At 45.3% G+C, this 17,152-nt stretch overlaps 1 protein-coding gene across 2 annotated transcripts in view; it reads right to left on the bottom strand.

The window, feature by feature from the left end:
• The window catches only part of SIDT1 (SID1 transmembrane family member 1), a 48,365-nt gene extending 31,419 nt beyond the window's left edge, over positions 1–16,946 (bottom strand). For both annotated transcript variants that reach the window (XM_051609056.1, XM_051609062.1), the window contains exon 1: positions 16,809–16,946. The gene's annotated coding sequence lies outside the window, so the exon portion shown is untranslated. The remainder of the gene's footprint in view (positions 1–16,808) is intronic.
• Between the last annotated feature and the right edge of the window lie 206 nt (positions 16,947–17,152).

Genomic DNA, 17,152 nt, shown 5'->3' with positions numbered 1-17,152 from the left:
TATAACTGAGAAATACAGGGACTGGGGTGAGAAAGCTGCTGCCTGCTTGTAGGTGCTTGCTATAGTCACTGTGACAAGGAAAGGGGATGCTAACAAAGTGACATTGGAACTGAACAAGAAAACAAATCTAAGGAGCGTGAAGACATGATGGTCAAGTCAGAGTCCTGCAAGCACTTTGGAGCCATTCTCCATCCATGGGAAAACCAGCTATCATTGCAGAAAGGACACATTCCAGTTACCTGTCCAGCAGCTTTCTGCCCATTAAACAGCTAAAACAAGCCTACCTCTACAGATGAGGCGAGTTACACTGTCTCTGGTCAGACACCACTTTGTGAACTCTCCAGTGCTCAGCACATCAGGACAGTGCAAAGGGAGCTCACAACAGAGCAAAACGTATCACTGGGTTATGCATCCTCAACTACTCATAAATGCAAGCCAGCTTTCTAGCTAAAAATTCTCTTCTGCACTGACTTCACAAACACAGAATATAGCCCACCGCATGGGTTATGCAGATGTTGCAGATAGCCTGGTTTACTTTAAATTGGTACAATTCATCTGTATCCATTGGAAGACTTAGGAAATTGTATCTTCACTTCTTCTAAATTCTCAATAAATGTTTCATGTTTCAAGCCTATACTAATACTGAGTGGTATTAAAAAAAAATTAAAAAGTATTACTTTTATAGTTTGCCCAGGCTTTGGGCACATAAATTAAAGTTGTATATGAGTGAAAACACTTCCTCTTTCTACCTTGGATCTTCCTTTTCAGCAAATTAAGTATTTTCAACATCAATTCTAAGAGGAAAACAAAACAAAACAACAAACCACAAACAAATGCACAGGCTATTTAGAAGCAGTCAGATAAAAGGAAAAAAACTGCTCTGAGGTATCCTATGAAACACATGAGAGAATTATATCTTTCTGTCATAAAAAAAGTACTGCTTTTCATATCTATTAAGATACACTGGGGATAATCCTATGATTTAGTCTTAATGTCCCTTGGAAATCCCAGTTCTTCCCACTATTGCATTACAGTGCATATGCAGCAAGTCATTTACCTCCAGTGGCCCAGAGTATTTTTCAGCTTTATTAGTTTTTCATGCTGTTTGGCTCACACAGGTAGGAATACACACTCTCTGCATTCTACAGTGTATTAACTGAGAAGCCATGGCCATCTAATGAAATACTGTCCCACGTGCAGACAAGCACAGCACTGCCAACAAGAGGCTGAAGAACTACACTTAACACGAGCATTTCATAGTCTGACACCTTCCCTAGACATTTTATGTGATTTTAAGTGTCTGTTGGGCCAATTTGTGGAATTCCCAGACTTTAATATGAAGAGAGTGGAATACCATGCCTAGATGACATCCCTGAACACTTCTACATATCCCTGGACACTTGCATATATGATGCAAGGAAGTGCTCGCCAAACAAAATAGAGTTCTGCAAGTTCTATCCAAAGCAGAAGGATTTTCTCCCCTAATAAAATTTGCAAGTTACTGAGGTGTGCCATTGTATCCTTACCACTAAGTGAGCTTTGCAAGACCGTCACCTGCCTGGTGGAGGCCTGTGTCAGATGTGGGGAACATGCCCTGCTTCACAGACAAGCAAAGCATTGCACGGGCAGATAAGAATGATGGCCACCTACCCCTTTAATACAGCTTGTACCCAAACAGAAAGATGAGAAAACAGCCCTCACTTCCTTCAGGAGTGAGGAGTACAGAGCAGCAGGGGCTGGAGCCTTAAGGAGACATAATCCCATGCACAGTTTTGGGTGAACAAGATCACCCAGCCATCGAGGCTGCTCATGGGGACAGCAGCTGGGAGCTCATGGCTGGAATTAAGCTGGGTTACACATGCTGCAGTGCTATTACCTTGAGCTCCCTCCCTGCTAAACCAGACTGGAGAAGGGGAGCAAGGCAACAGCTGAATGATTTATACTCAAACTCCACCCCATGTGCTGCAACACCAAGTAGAGGACAAAACTATTTTATGCCTACATCTTGGCGTTGACTCTTAACATCACGTCCTGCTGATGCAGCCCAAGACCTGGGAGCAGCAAGTGCCCGTGTGGCACAGCTCACTGCTGGAAAAGGCAGTCCCTTAAATCCAAAAAGAGGACAGACAAGTCTTGGAGCCTGTTTGTCTTGGGAGCCTCTACTAAGAATCCAATCTGAAACAGAAATTCCTGGTCTTGCAGGAGATAGTGACTTGCAACACTTAAGGGGACAGAAGCATCCTACCCTTGCTCTTTGTAACCCTGCTGTATCCTACATGTCACACCAGCTGAGTTGATGGCTTCCTTCAGGCTGCTGTAGCTCAGCCACCACTCATTGCAACAGGGCTAAAAAGGGGAAACTCTAGGACCACAGGTAACATCCTCTCCTAGATGTCAAGGCATGCAGGTGACCACACTGTGGAAGGTGTTTTGTCTACTTTGAAGCAGAAATCACCAAGGTCAGGATGATCATCACAACCATTTTTTCCAAAAAGTTACTCAAACTAAAGTGCTCTCCCCCCACCTTATGTTTTGTTTTGTTTTGTTTTTGAGTAATTTGAATCAGGATAACTACCTAATGTACTGAAGAGGAGGGGGGAAGAGATGCAGTAAGTTGAAAATCTTTGTTGGTTTGGTTTTTTAAAGTGTCATCAGCTTCTAAAATGACACTAGGAGATGCTTCAGGAAACCGAATGCTGCAGCTATCAGGTGGAAGAAACAGTCACCAGGGCCGCCTCAGTCCATGGCAGCCTTGGAAAACCCATACCCTTCAAAGCTCACACATGCATCTATATACTACCAGGGTTTGCTAGAGAGCCTCAGAGAGGTGGAGATGAGCAGAGTGAAAGCAGGATTGAGACACGTCTTGGTTACATGTAAGGAACAGGAGTTGCTCTGGAAGGGAGGCAGCAAACAGTACTTTCAACTCCAGCACTGCTTGAATTCCTACCCCCTCAATTTAATAAGCTCTCAGGGTTTTGGCATTCATCTGGCATGCCGTATTTATTTCAACTAATCCAATAAATGATAGCAATAGCAAGTGAGATCTTCAGAGAGCCAAGTATTGATTCATCTCCATGAGGAGAATTAATCTTCCACCCCCAGTTTACAGGCTTGTTACATTTCCTAGGTCCACTTGACATCTCCTGTTAATTCACTTCTTGGCACCTCTGCTCCTTCCCCATGAATGATGTCTCCTAAGGAGCATAAAATGGCTGAAATCCTTTGAAATCTTTGCTTACAAAATAATCAGCCATTAGATAATGGAAGGTTTGTTTCTGTGTCCTCAGTTCCAGCTGCTTCTATCATTGCTGTCTTATAACCCCTCCAGAACTCTTTCTGGAGGCAGCCTGCTTCATGCTGCTGAAATGTATACCATGTTGAGCCCCATACTATGCAGCAGTGTGGAAGAACTCACATGGGACCAGTAGGATAGAAAGGAGACAAGCTACAATTGCAAGCGAGGAGTCACTGCTGAACAGCCTTCTCATGAAGCACCTGAATTTGTCCAACTACGTATCCTACAGAAAGTAGCTCTTATTTTCACTGCACTACGCATTTATTTATCTCCCATTCTGGAAAGCCCAGAAACAGGTTTATTTTCAGAGTAAAAAAATGGTAGTTAGAAGCAGCCTCTTGAGATAACCTAGTCCAAGGCCCTTGCTCAAGCGGGGTCAGCTGGAGCTAGCTGCTCAGAGCTCAGTTAGTTAGGTTCTGGATATCTCCACAGATGGACATTTCAGAATCCCTCAGGTAAGCTCTTCCAATCTTAGACTTTCCTCACAGCATAAAAAAAATAAATAAATAAAAATTTCCTGTGTTGAGATGGAATTTCTCGTGCTGCGGTTTGTGCCCATTGCCTCTTGTCCTGTCATCGGACATCTCTGAGAAGAACAAGGCAGCCTCTTCTTCATTCCCTCCCACCAGGTATTTACACACACTGATGAGACACCCCTGAGTCTTCTCTGCTCCAAGCTAAACAGTGTCAGGTCTCTCAGCCTCTTCTCATATGAAATGTGCTCCAGTTCCTTAATCATCTTTATGGCCCTGCACTGGAATCACTCCAGTGATTGCAGAGATCAGATCTGGACACAGTACTCAGGTGTGAAAGCTCTGCAGCTTTCTAACTGCCCAAGGCAACTCTGTAGAGCATAACTCTTCCTTCTTTTACAAAACAAAGCCACCTCTGTAAGAGCTTCCTGGACAAGCCCAACAGTTAAACTTCTCATACAGTGACTCATTAGTGCTCCATTCACACACATTTTAACCCTGACACCCCTCTGCTAGACTTAATGTCCACTTATTAATCTAGTAATAAGATTTAGCATTTTCATTTCCTGGGAAAGGAAGGCTGCAGGTGCAATAATGCAGCTGAAATATTTTGCAAGCTGGAGCCAGTCAAGGCCCTACTCAGCACAGGCCACCTGCTGCCCCTCCATGTCCCAGTTTGAGCTCTGGCTGCTCCTTACCCAGGGTGGCCAGCAGGTTCCCGAGCAAGAGCTACTGCCCTGATGTGCACAAGGTTACCAACTGGCTCCTCCTTGCTGTCAACACTAATACTTCCTTTTCTCTCCTTAGCCTAGAGGTGAAAGCACCGAGCACACCTTTTTTGAATCTCAAGGCCTTTCCAGTTTAGCTACTTTCCTAGTCTAAAAGCAGTCAAATTTCCTTTAAGGAAGGAAGGGAACAACCAAAAATCTGCCTACTAGATATTTACTTAATTAAGAACAAGCAATGCCAAGATGAATTTGTTCTGTTAAAGGACTGATCATCTATTTTCAGGCAGCCCTGCTGTTGTGGCAATTACCACTCCAGATGCCTGCAGAGCCTGCTCAGGTAACCAAAGTTTTCGTTTCCCCCATATGGTTAATGTACAACTACAGAAAAGCTGCCAGGTTTTGCAATGACCTGCTGTATGGCCCACAGCAGTAACCAACTCCATTCTATGGATGGTGAGACTCGAGTGTTCAAAAAAGAGGCAGAAGGCCACAAACCATTCAGTCAGAGCTTAACTGTGGACAAAGAGTGACTGAGACACTCAAAGCCTAAGATCTGCTACCTGTACAGTTTCTACTGCATGATCCTCAAACACCAGGTTAAGAGGGACAGTGTTACAAAGCCTGCAGCTTGCAGCTCTGTCACCCTCCTGCTGCAGCACTGAATGGCCAAGAAACTGCCCTATTTGCAGTACTTGGGGTGCATTCCCCTTCCTCCTCTCACCCCCCAGGTCATATTCCTCTGACTCTTCACAGCAGATGCTGAATAATGCTTCTGCTCCCCAAATGACAGATCTGTAGTCCCTCCTCTGGGCAGCACTCAAGCATCCCACTCTCCTCCTCTCTGATGCTCTGCTGATATCTCACCTGGAGACCCTAGCCTGTTTTTCAAGCCCAGGCAGTCCTCAGTGCCTCAGTCTTTGCAAACAGACCTCAAAGAAATTTTGTTCATGCAATTACATGAATTACTGATCCCAAGGTTATTATAAAACTAGTGGAACTGATCTTCCTGAGATGATACCTCCATCTAGCCTAATCTTTGATCCTGATGACAAAAGCTTGTGCAAGATGAGGATAATAAGTGCATGGCTTACCTGTGCCTCTAGTACCCTTATGCCAGACAAGGGTTGCAGCAGTTTCTTGGGGGTACAAAGAGCAACAGCTGCTGCAGAGTAAATATATTCAGGACTAGGATTTGTGCTCTGCATCTAGGCCAGTATCAGGAGGAAAATCCTGCAGGTCACACCCTACCACAAGAAAGGTTTTATCACTGCACCCACCTCTTCACCTCTTCACCACAAAGGCAACGATGCAGGTCACTTACATGTTGGCACCTACCATGGTGTAATGCTCAGCCATACAGCACTGCTCAAAAGGACTTTGCTATAAATCCCAGAACGGTTGAATTTGCAGGGGACGTACAGAGATCATCTCGTTCAACCCTACTGCTCAAGCAGGGTCACCTCGATCCAGTTGCCTGGTAGGGTTTTTGATACATCCATGGGTGGAGACTCCACAACCTCTGAGGGCAATCTGTTACAGTGTTTCACCATCCTCATAGCTTAAAAAAAGTTAACACTTTTAAACAGTCTTTCCCATCCTATCCCAGAGAAGGGCAAGGGAAGGGAAACAGGAGCTTTGGTGATTAACACTTTGACAAGGAGAGGCCTAAGAGTGGAAGGAAGATCCCTTCCCTCTGCTGTGATCCAGCAGTTAAACCTCTCACTTGGTTTCCCTCACTCCATAAAAACCAAGCTGAGTGTTCACCATCCACAACATTCAGTCAGCTCTGCTGCCATTTCCATTATCTTAAGATAATGCCAGTGCTATACCAGTAAGAAATAGGATTGCCAGGAGGATGGAGGCCAAGATTCTCAAGACTCAATGGTCTTGAAAAAAAATCAAAGCTCTTGCTCTTGTTTCTTATCCACATGAAAACTGGTAAGTGCTGTATTACCACTATGGATGATTTCCCTTCATATTCCCTGTGTTCGGAGCTATATAGCTATTCCTCCAAAACACAGCAGTAAAACAGGTGGGGTTTGCCCGTGGATCAAACCTGTGCAATAAGCTCCCAACTAATGGTCCCTCCAGATCCTTCCCACCACTTGCAAATGAGCTTGGGGACATCAGAGCAACAAAGCTCAGCAGCACCTCGCTGCAGTTATGAGGAAGTTTGGGAAAATGGAGAAAGGATTAACATTTATCTGCAAGCAGCACTTCTCATTTGCTGTCAGTCATACTGGTTTTGTGCTACAGACTGGAAGAAACCTTAGTGTCTTCAAGAAAGCCATTTTGCCTAGCAGGGTGAACTGTCTAGCAGAAGCATCACAAGGGGCAGGGTTAATAACAAAACACCTATGAACCAATGACCTTCTTCAGACCTTCTTCCAATTAACCCACCTTACACTTTTAATCCAGATTTTGCATCTTGGGGTCTTAATATAGACAGTACATACATTTTCATGCAACAGATTTAATTAATTCACCATGGAGCCAGTGCTAGTAGTCCCATCTTTCCCTTTGAACATCAGCATTTGGCATTTGCCTCAAGGGCACTATCTCCAGCAAAATATTTTTTAAAGAGTGGAAAATAAGTCAGAAGGGAAGGAAAAAAAGGGGATTTGTTTAGTTGAAATATCATTCTCCCTCCACACTTTTCCAGAGCTTATTTCATTTTAAAGACAAGCAGTTCTGAGACGAGAACCCCTCCCTGCTACAGAAGCACTGCACCCACCACATACGATTCTCCCTCCAAACACAGAAATAAGATCCTACCTATGCTGCATGTAGAAACAAGAGAGACTCTCACCAAAAAGCACAGATTTGTTCATTGTTTGTTTGTTTGTTTAATTAAAAAGTAAAAATAAATAAGAATCCAATACACTAGAGCAAAAGATGATGAGGCTCCTCTGCATTCACTTCCACTCACTTAGCATTGGTGAGATAAGGAGGAAGTTTTGCCTGGGCAATAAGGAAGCCACTCTTGCAACAATGCTGAGGGACTTCACTTGGGAGCAGACTCTTTACAGCACTGCAGAAAATGCGTTGCACCTCTCCCTTCCCCTTCTTTGTATGCAGAGAAGGAAGCCCTCTCTATCGGTACAATAATACAGTGGTAGATTTCATCTGTACCTTTCAAGCTGAAATCCTCACCTCCTGCAGATACCTGCTGTTAAGTTTCAGGTGGGACAGTTCAGGCTGGATCTTGGGGAAAAAAACCTCATGTACCAAATAATCCATATGACAGCCAGGCCCTGTACAAACACTTGTCAGCAATAACCATACTGCTGCCTTTTTTTGCTGTGGGGCTGAGGCAGTGCCAAAACTACTTCAGAAACTTCTGCTTCCCACATTCCTTCCCCTTTCCCAAGCCTCTGCCATGTTCATCTCTATTCACCAGCTGAACTCATGATTGTTTCATTTCTCAGATGACTGACCTTGAGCTTTTTTTCTGTATTTCAAGGTGGACAGAACAGTTAGACAGCTGAATAGAAAGCTCTCAGCACTACATAAAAACATGTTAGATCAGGAAAGACAAACATTCTTATTTCAGTTCTATCACCACCCTGGAGATGGGGGGGGGGGGGGGGGGGGGGGGTGGGAGGGAGAGAGAGAGAGAGAGAGAGAGAGAGAGAGAAGAAGAAAAATAAAAAGGTGCATCTGAATTCTCTTCTCCAGGTGGGAACAGGCAGAAGGAGCCGATCCCAAATTCACACAGCTGAAGAGGGCCAACATGGCTGCAAACATTAAGCAAAATAAACCAGGCTCTTGTTGACACAAAGGTGTCCTTGGACTGATTATTAAGTCTACATTTCCCACAGAGATTACACATCAGCTTAAGGCTGCAGGGATGTGAATTTAAGGGCAGGCAGGAGGTTGCAACAACAGTTTCTGCTGCAAGCAAAGGTTTTCAAGAGCATTACTGTGGATTCTGCTCCAACATCTCATGCTAAGCAAAAACCTTTGAATCACACCCAGTGCTTTGCCATGTTCTCCACCACACCCACACACAAACCCTTCCTTGTGGCGACCATTGGAGATTATCAGTCCACGTTGCAACAGCACTTGGTCATGGGCCTGAGGAGGCACCAAGCCAAGCCAGTGAGCAGGGGACACATCCAGCAAGCAAACACACAGGCTGCCAGTTACAATGGAAGGTCTCAGGGCAGGGTACGTCTACAGAAGCCACTAGACTGCTGCTGTTGCACAAGGCAGAGGTGCTTCATTTTTATATAAACCCTGAAATTAAGGGAAGCAGGATTCAGCCAAGCAGTTGAGCAGTGAATGAAGCACATACCTGTCAGTGCCAAATTTGGCTGCTCTTCTCACTGACCATGCAATAGGGGGAAGCCAGGACTCTGAAGCAAAATAGTTATGAGACAGGGACAAGCACTACAGAACCTTTTACTTGCTCTCTTTTGGATATGAGCACAACTCTTGCCTGAAAAAACAAGTGGAGCTCAGAGAAGCATCCCCTTTCAGGCCTTCTCTGTCTAGTATCCTATTGTCAATAAGTCTTAACTGCCAAATGCAATCTGTCAAATTACCTTGGCCCACAGTTTTCTTCCAGCACTTCTGCCAGGAGTATTAAATATCCAAAACAGCATAAACTAAGTAACAGACTCTGGGTGTGTCAAACACAGCCTAAGTCACATTAACATAATTGTTCCAGGATTAATGTTTTAAATTTAAAAGTTCCACTTCATGCAAATATGCTGTGTGGACTTATGGTTTGCCATGGACATTCCAATGAGTTCACTTGTTTGCAATAGTATCTGTGCAGCATAAATGGAAATAAGATAAATACTAAGCATGTTAACATTTATCTTTTTCCTTTTTTTTTTTTTTTTTTAATTTTGTCCTCTAACCAATGTCACTAGGGAGTCTCCAGGATAGCCAGAAAATAAAACTAAGTGTTGCCATGCTGCATGAAATAAGTACCTGTTTCTGATCACTCTCAGACTTCAGGAATTAAAAATAAAATAATTTTTAAAAAAAGAAAATAAAATGCTTTTTTGAACAGCCAGTTAAGGAACAAAGTATTCTCTAATAAATAGCATCTTCCTAACCACAGCAGCAGGAACTGTGGGCTGGGGCAACCTTTGAAACAAAAGGGTTTATAACCTTTCCAAATTTGCTGCCACTCCAAGCTCACAGCAATAACTCCCGAGATTATTGTCACAGCACAAATATCTGGTTCTTTTTCTTGTCTCACAAGTTCTTCTCCTCAGTGATACTTCAGACTTCGATTGAATTATGTATCCTACATGTTGTCCTTTCTCTTTTTAAATCGTCGTTTCTTTTAAACCACACTGAAGAAGCCATTTCTATGCCCAAAGAAAAACACCAGCATGAAGAAAGTAAGGAAGGCTGTTTCTGAAATCCCCTGTGCTCCTCCTAGTATACACAGCAGGAAATAATGTTTGCTTATGCAAACGTACTAAACTACGTTCTCAAACCAAGCAGATGGCACACCCTTGCAGTACAGCTTTTACAGACTGCACTTTCATTCCCTAAATATCCCCTGAAATAGCAGATGAGGTCTGTAGAAGAAAAGCATACCTTCCTACCCAACAACTTCTGCACAAGTTATTTAAGGACATTTCTGCCTCCACTTACAATGCAAATGTTTGTATTATAAATTGCTGCACTGTTCTTGGAAAGAGTTCAAGCTGAGGAGAGACATTTTGATGAAGTTACTCTTATTCAGAATTATTTATTTATTTATTTAAACATCTTGGGAGGTAGGAACATGGCTGTGGGGTGAACAAGAAAACCTGACCAACTTTTATTTTAAATAACAGGGCAGCCCAACAAGAAGAAAGGGATTTTAAGATTTAGAATGACATCCACATTCAAAGGAGAGGCACCAGTGCAATGATAAGTTATCAGGTTTGAGAGCATTAGCTTACATATTAGAAATAAAAATAAAATTATTGCCAGCACTGAAGTCACCAACTGAAGGTCTGTGGGCCACCCTGCAAGAAACCAGAGAAGACCTCTGACTCTTTTCCCTGAAGTCTGCAAACTGATAGCCTCCTTCAAAGATATACTCTTTTCTGCCCCTCTAGGTAGGGAAACCCATAACGAACAAAATCCTAGAAAGCCAAAGAATAATTTAAGCTTGAAGGGATCTCAGGTGGGCACATAATCCCATCCACAGCTCAGAGCAAAGCCACTTCACCTCCTGCACCATTCCTTCACTTAGGATAGTCCATTTTTGCCAGAGAGATAGTTTTCAAGACTATTTTCTGCTGCAGAAAACAACAGTCAAGCTCATGTTTTTTTCAGCAGATCCTCACACCATTTCTCTCATAGTTTACTTTTGCTTTTTGTGTGATCCTGGGCAGGGTAAAGAGTGGCCAAAAGACCCTACTGAGAAGCAGCAAAGCATTCCAAGTGCTGTGTGCTTTACATTGCCTATGCTGTCACCCCCCTGGGTTGGTTGTTTTCTTAAAAAAAAAAAAAAAAAAAGAAAAAAAAATATATATACACACACAAACACACAAATGTTATTCCAAAGGAATTCTGTTGAATCTTGCTTGGCTTCAGACATCATACGCTATAACTTCCTTTGATTTTTCTGAATTTGACATTGTGCCTGTATTTCTGCTTCATAAGAAATTTAATATTAGGCTCCAGAAATGTTGTGCTGAGACCCTTTCAAAGTCTCATGGTGTACAGACTAGAGCCAGCAACCAAAAGGCAGTAGTGTTCAGACCCTGGAGACATTGCAGTAACAGGAGCTGTGCTGACCTTAGGAGATCATCTCTTTCAAACATTCATAGTCTTCCCATCTATTTATTTTTTTTTACCTGCATCTTTGTGGCTAAAACAGTGGGGTCCACTCAGCATTAAGGAAAGAGAGAACCTAACCTATTCCCCCATTATAGCTCAGGTTTGGCCCTCTCTAAACTGGAGGCTGAAGTTTTACTGCATGCATGGTGTAGCTGTGGGCTGAACCTTGGGCTGGAGCCAAGACCAACATCATGGAGAAGACGCACAGGAGAGCAAGGGAACATTTTAGGGTAGTTCAGTTCCAGCCTAAGAGTCCTATACATGAAGCCCAAAACCAACTCAGAAGCAAGAAGATGAAATAATTGCTCCTAGAGTTGTTATAAAAGACATGGGTGCTGCTGGAGTGGGACCTAGATTAGCATGTGAAACAGCAGAGAACAGTAAACACAGATTTGATCACTGCCACCTATTAAACCATGTTGCCTTCTGCAGCAGATCAAGGAGTTTCCCTGTAACTATGACAGATGGCTTTGGTCTGAGCAAGTGAGTCACCACACAATCCCAGAGGAAGGCATGGGCGAATTCCAGTTCTGGCTCCTTGCCTAGAGCAAAGCAAGTGCAACTGCCATGCACACCTAGGCTATTTCCCCACACGAAGCCACGGAGGAAGGAAGAGTAACAGTGTAAGCAAGCTGCCACGGGGGGCACACAGTCTCTCTCGCTTGTTCACAAAGGGTAATTTTTCACTCCTCACTCCTCAGATAGACTTGACGTAGGAAACAGTCACTCCAGGGCTACACAGCTGCTCAGCAGAGAAGCCACAGCTTAATTTACAGCCAATCACAGTTTATAGGAAGGCTGGGCCCGAGATTGGGGCTCTGTTCCTAAATCCTGGCAAGGGAGGAGGAAAATATCACCCACTCTTTCTCCTAAAATAGGTGCAGCCTACTGCTCAGCTTTTAGGCTCATCACAACCAAGATGCACTGCATCAGTGTCCAAGAGCTGTGTCTGGACTGCAGCAGCTTTGCCTGCAAATGGAAACTTGGACACTTGTTCTCCTGAGAGATACTTTATTTAATGCCCCCTCTGTGGAAATGTCCAAGACCAGATTAGATGGGGCTTTGAGCAACCTGGTCTAGTGGGAGGTGTCCCTGCCCATGCAGAGGGTTGGAACTAGAAGATCTTTAAGGTGCCTTCCAACCCTAGCCATTCTCTGATTCTTAATATAGTCCAGATATCTTCCAAATCATGCATTCAATTGATCTGAGCTCAGATTAGGATTAAGAATTTCTGATGTCTCTAACAGTCTTCTTCCTGCACCACTCAGGGCCTGGTACAGGAAATACCCACATGCACAGTACTAGTGGCATTCATGTTTTCAGCAAATTAACCATTAGCAACGACCAGAGCTTACAGTGGTGGAAAGTATCATTCACTTTTCATTCCCTCTATACTCACATATACACCTTTTTTTTTTTCTTTTTTGAAGTCCTTGGATTATTGGAAATGTGGAACTAAGTAGGTTCTCTCACTTGTCATGTAAAGCCCTCTCCAGCCAATGGTTAATCCAGCAGAAACATTTTACAACTCTTTGTTCCATCCTCTGGGCAGGAACATATAACACAGGTAGCTCCAGCAAATGAGTTCTCCTTCTTCCTTCCTTCCCAAGTAGGTACTTGCTGAATATGAAGAATTGGAGATGCTCATGACTGTGCTCATTTTTTTCCTGATCTTGGATGCCTCCAGTATAAGCAAACCTAAACTAAGATAATCCTGTTGGCCCAACTGTTCACCAGACTTCTAATAGTGCACATCTGCCTTTGCTGTTAGAGCATGGGTGCTCAGACACAGGCACAACAGCTGGTTTTATCATTTTACTTTTGACACAAACAGCTGTGCAGAGGGGAAATTTTCAAAGTGCAGCTAGGAGAAGGAAAAGGGAATGAGAAAAGCAATGAGACTCCCCATAGGAAATTAAGACTTTCTACCATGAGGAGGGAGTTTGACACACCTCTGTTCACAGAGCAACTCTAAGAAGACCTTTACAGCAGAGGTGGCTGTGCTTCTTCTCAGCACAGCTTCACTTTTACTGCTCCACCTCAGGAATTAAGGCCTAAATCCTAGTTGCCAAGTACAAAAAAGCTTGACATCTCTTCTGCCTCAAGACACAAGGTGAAGTGCTCCGGCACAGCACATGGAAGGCTTTTCTCCCCACACGCACACAGAAGAGACCTGGCAATATGAACATGCGTTAGAGTTTCACCTAGGTGACTTTGGCAGCATGTAACTTTCTTATTTCCATTTTACACACCCAGGAGTTGCATAGAAGGGAAGTCACTTGCCTGTCCCAAAGCAGCTCTGCTCCAGAGCCCCAGGTTGTACTTTCTTCACCTTGCATACATCTGTTCATGAATAATCTCATAGGACTTACTTTTCCCTGCATACATACCTGTATCCCAAGGAGCAAGGTTCATTATGTGGATGAAGAACAACCTCTGCGATCAGGCAAGCACAACACTTTTCAGAAAGTGTCAAGTCTCTAAAGCACAAAACAGGAGTAACAGCCTTGTTCTCTTCTTTCTCTCATCCATCATGCAAGCATTGCTCCATTCAGCTGCATTTTCAGATGTGCCCTGGCAGCTGTAGCACAGGAGCAACCAGAACCTTTAGAGAGGACTAATGGGTCACAAGCCAGCCATCACGCCTTGACCTTGCCTCCAAGTTGTCCCTTGCTTTGTAGGCCAGCCCTCATGAGAAAGAGCAGCAGAGAGGGGAAAACAGCAGAATCCAGACCTGGGTTTGCTTCTGAGAGAAAGCCATTAAACTCACACACTGCAGCCCTTCAACTTGGAAAATGCTCTTTTTATTCAATTAAATTTCCTGTAACTAAGGTTAATTGTCCATGTGGTATCTGCCTCAAGGTATCAGAGGCTTCTGGCTAGCCTGCCATCAACACAGAGACAGGAGACTGAAAAAATCAGGAAGAGCAGAGACTTCACAAGTGGCAAGCCACCAGCAAACACTGGCTGATGCTCCACTCACTAAGAGCTCAAGGCTGAAGACAGCAGTGAGAGGCAAGGACTAGAGCACTGAGGTTTTGCAGGACTTGCGTTCCTTCAGAAGATCCAACAACAATCCAGAGGACAGCATGCCCCTAAGTATCTTCACAACACCTGTACAAGAAAAATGTGCCCACAAGTCCCAGATTAAAGTCAAGATTTTCACTACCAAGCTTCTAAACCTTGAGAAACCCTCATCCATAGGGAGATGCAGGACCACCAGAACAGACCAACTTCTGCATGTGACCAGTTTGGCAAGAGGAGACCCAGCTGTGTTTGCCTCTGATAAGTTCAGGGCTGCAGCTGGGAAAGGGGGCTGCAAAAATGCACAGCCTATTATCCCAGCTAAGCTAGACACTTTCTTGCAGGCATCTGCTTGTTCAGCTCAGGAATACCACCTGTACGGCTTCTCAGTGAGGAATCATAGAATGGTGTAAATTAGAAGGGATCTGTAAAGATCATCTAGTCCAATCTCCTGAGGTGGGCTTTGTGAATATCTTCCTCAGAGCCCCATCCAACCTGACCTTGAATATTCCCAACAATGAGGCATCCACAATTTCTCTGGGCAACCTGTTCCAGTGTCTCACCACCCTCATTATAAAAAAATTTCTTCCTTCTGTCCAACCGAAATCTACCCTCTTCCAGTTTAAAACTGTTGCCCTCTGTCCCGTCACTACAGAGTTGTAAAAAGCTTCTCCTCATCTTTCTTGTAAAGCCCCTTTATATACTGAAAGGCCACAATAAGGTCTTTGTGGAGCCTTCTCTCCTCTAGGACCTTATCTATCCTCAGAGTCTGTTCTGGGCACCTCTCACCAGAAAGCTTCCTAGGACAGGCCAAATTATTTCCAAATTAGTTTTCATAGCAGGAGCTAATTGCACGGCCCCATTTAAGCACATTAATGCCAATGCTTGGAGAGTTCTCCATGGAAAAAATAATTAAGCCTCAAACCTGAAGTTTCTCTTAGATGTGCTCTCGACCAGCTCAGTATCTCTGCAGAGATTTCACGTTCCAGCATACAGGACTATGGAGATTAGTCCACTGAAGTTTTTGCTTAAGTGCAGCAGTAGTCTGGACTGGATGGCTCTTCATAGCCATGGGAATGGCCTAGTGTCTCAAAGTGGCCATTGAGCAGAAGTTGCATTTAGATACCTGCAAACACCACTGAGCAGCCACGTACTTCCTCCCTGCCTCATCCCACTCTGCCATCACCCTTAGGTGTCTGGGCAAGGAAATTCCTGTGTGGAAGGTGTCTAGCAAAACACACAGCTCCAAAGACCACATGAAATTGAAGTAACTAGATTCATTTTCACAGAAGCCAGTATGCATGCCACCTCTGCTAACAAGCCCCAGACAACGTTTGGTCTGAAAACTGGCCCTCGTTGTAACAGACAACACCTGTAACCCCTGAAGAAACCTAACTGACATCACCAGCAGGTCCTACAAGAAGGCTCAAGCCCAAAGCATACTTTTGACTTCCTGGGTTCAGGGGTGACACCCAACAGTTAAGTAATGCTGGGCTCAGTTGCATCATAGCCCCAACACACAACTCCTGCCCCATAAATACCAGGTGCATTTTATTGCATAGTAACACACATAAGAGGAAAAAAAAAAACAACACCGAATTTTTAAAGGTCTGGATCTTTTGGAATTGCAGAGCAAAGCAAGGGATGACCACCTCCCCATGCTTCACCCTCTCCTCTACCAATTCCCTTAATATTGAAACATTAGAAATACCATGTGGAAAACTCAATGTTTTTCAGTTTCCCCTGTCCTTTGCAGCAAACCCTTCCTCCCTGATCAGGAGGGAAGATCCATATGCCTGGCTCCCCATCTTTTGGTACATCAGAATATCTCACCCATCAATTAACACCCAATCCAAACAATGGGGGCAGAGTTTCCAAGGTACCACTTAGCTACTTGAGATAAACACGATATTAAAAACGGGGGAGGGGAGGGGGGGAACCCATAATAGTTAGGCAGACAGGTTTCCTTCCCCCATCAAACAGCCATGGCTTTAGCTAACACTGCTGCCCATAGTCTCCTCAATCACACCTTAACCTCCCGGGGAGAGCACCCTGGTCCTACCGAAGCACTCGAGAGTGAAAGATGACACTACAAAAGGCTTATTAAATGCACCCTCCTCCCTTTTTAATGTTATTTATTTATTTTAGGTAGCACGATTATCCTGCTAATTCCCTTCTAGACTTCAAACCCATTTCGCTGCTAGAAACCCTTGACACCGAACCCCCGTCGGGGGGTGCCCCAAACCACCTCCCCCACCCCGTCTCCCCTGGGACGCCGCCACCACCCTCCGGCCCCGCGGCAGCCCTGGCCGTGCCGGGGAAGCCCACGGGAGGGCGAGGGGAGCTGGCAGGTGCCCCCCAGCCCCCCGCAGCGGGTAAGGAGGGCGGAAGCCCAGGGAGAGCCCGGCCCGCTCCCCGCAGCGGAGGCAGGACGCGGGGGGACACGGCGCATCTCCCCGCCGCGGAGCGGGGACGCTCCGCTCCTACCTGCCCGGGCTCGCTGCTGTAGGCGAAGGCGTAGACCCGCTCCGCGCTGATGTTCACGACGCCCCGGTAGACGTGGCCGAAGGCGCCGGGCGCGGGGCTGCCCCCGGGGCCGCCGCCACCGCCCCCCGCCGCCCCCGCCGCCGCTACCCAGAGCGGGACGCAGAGCAGAGCCCCGAGGAGCGGGGCCGGCCCCCCTGCCATGGGCTCGGTCCCTGCCCTGGGCTCGGTCCCCGCCGCCGCCGCCGGCCCCGCCGAGCAGCCTCGCTCCCCGCCCCCCGGCCGGCCGGCCGGCACCGGGCTGGCTCTCTCCGGCGGGGCGGGCGCCCAGGCGCTGTATTTGCAAT

This window comes from Apus apus, chromosome 1 (assembly GCF_020740795.1).
Source record: "Apus apus isolate bApuApu2 chromosome 1, bApuApu2.pri.cur, whole genome shotgun sequence".
In the NCBI taxonomy this organism is placed as follows: domain Eukaryota; kingdom Metazoa; phylum Chordata; class Aves; order Apodiformes; family Apodidae; genus Apus; species Apus apus.
This window is presented reverse-complemented; position numbering and strand designations above follow the sequence as displayed.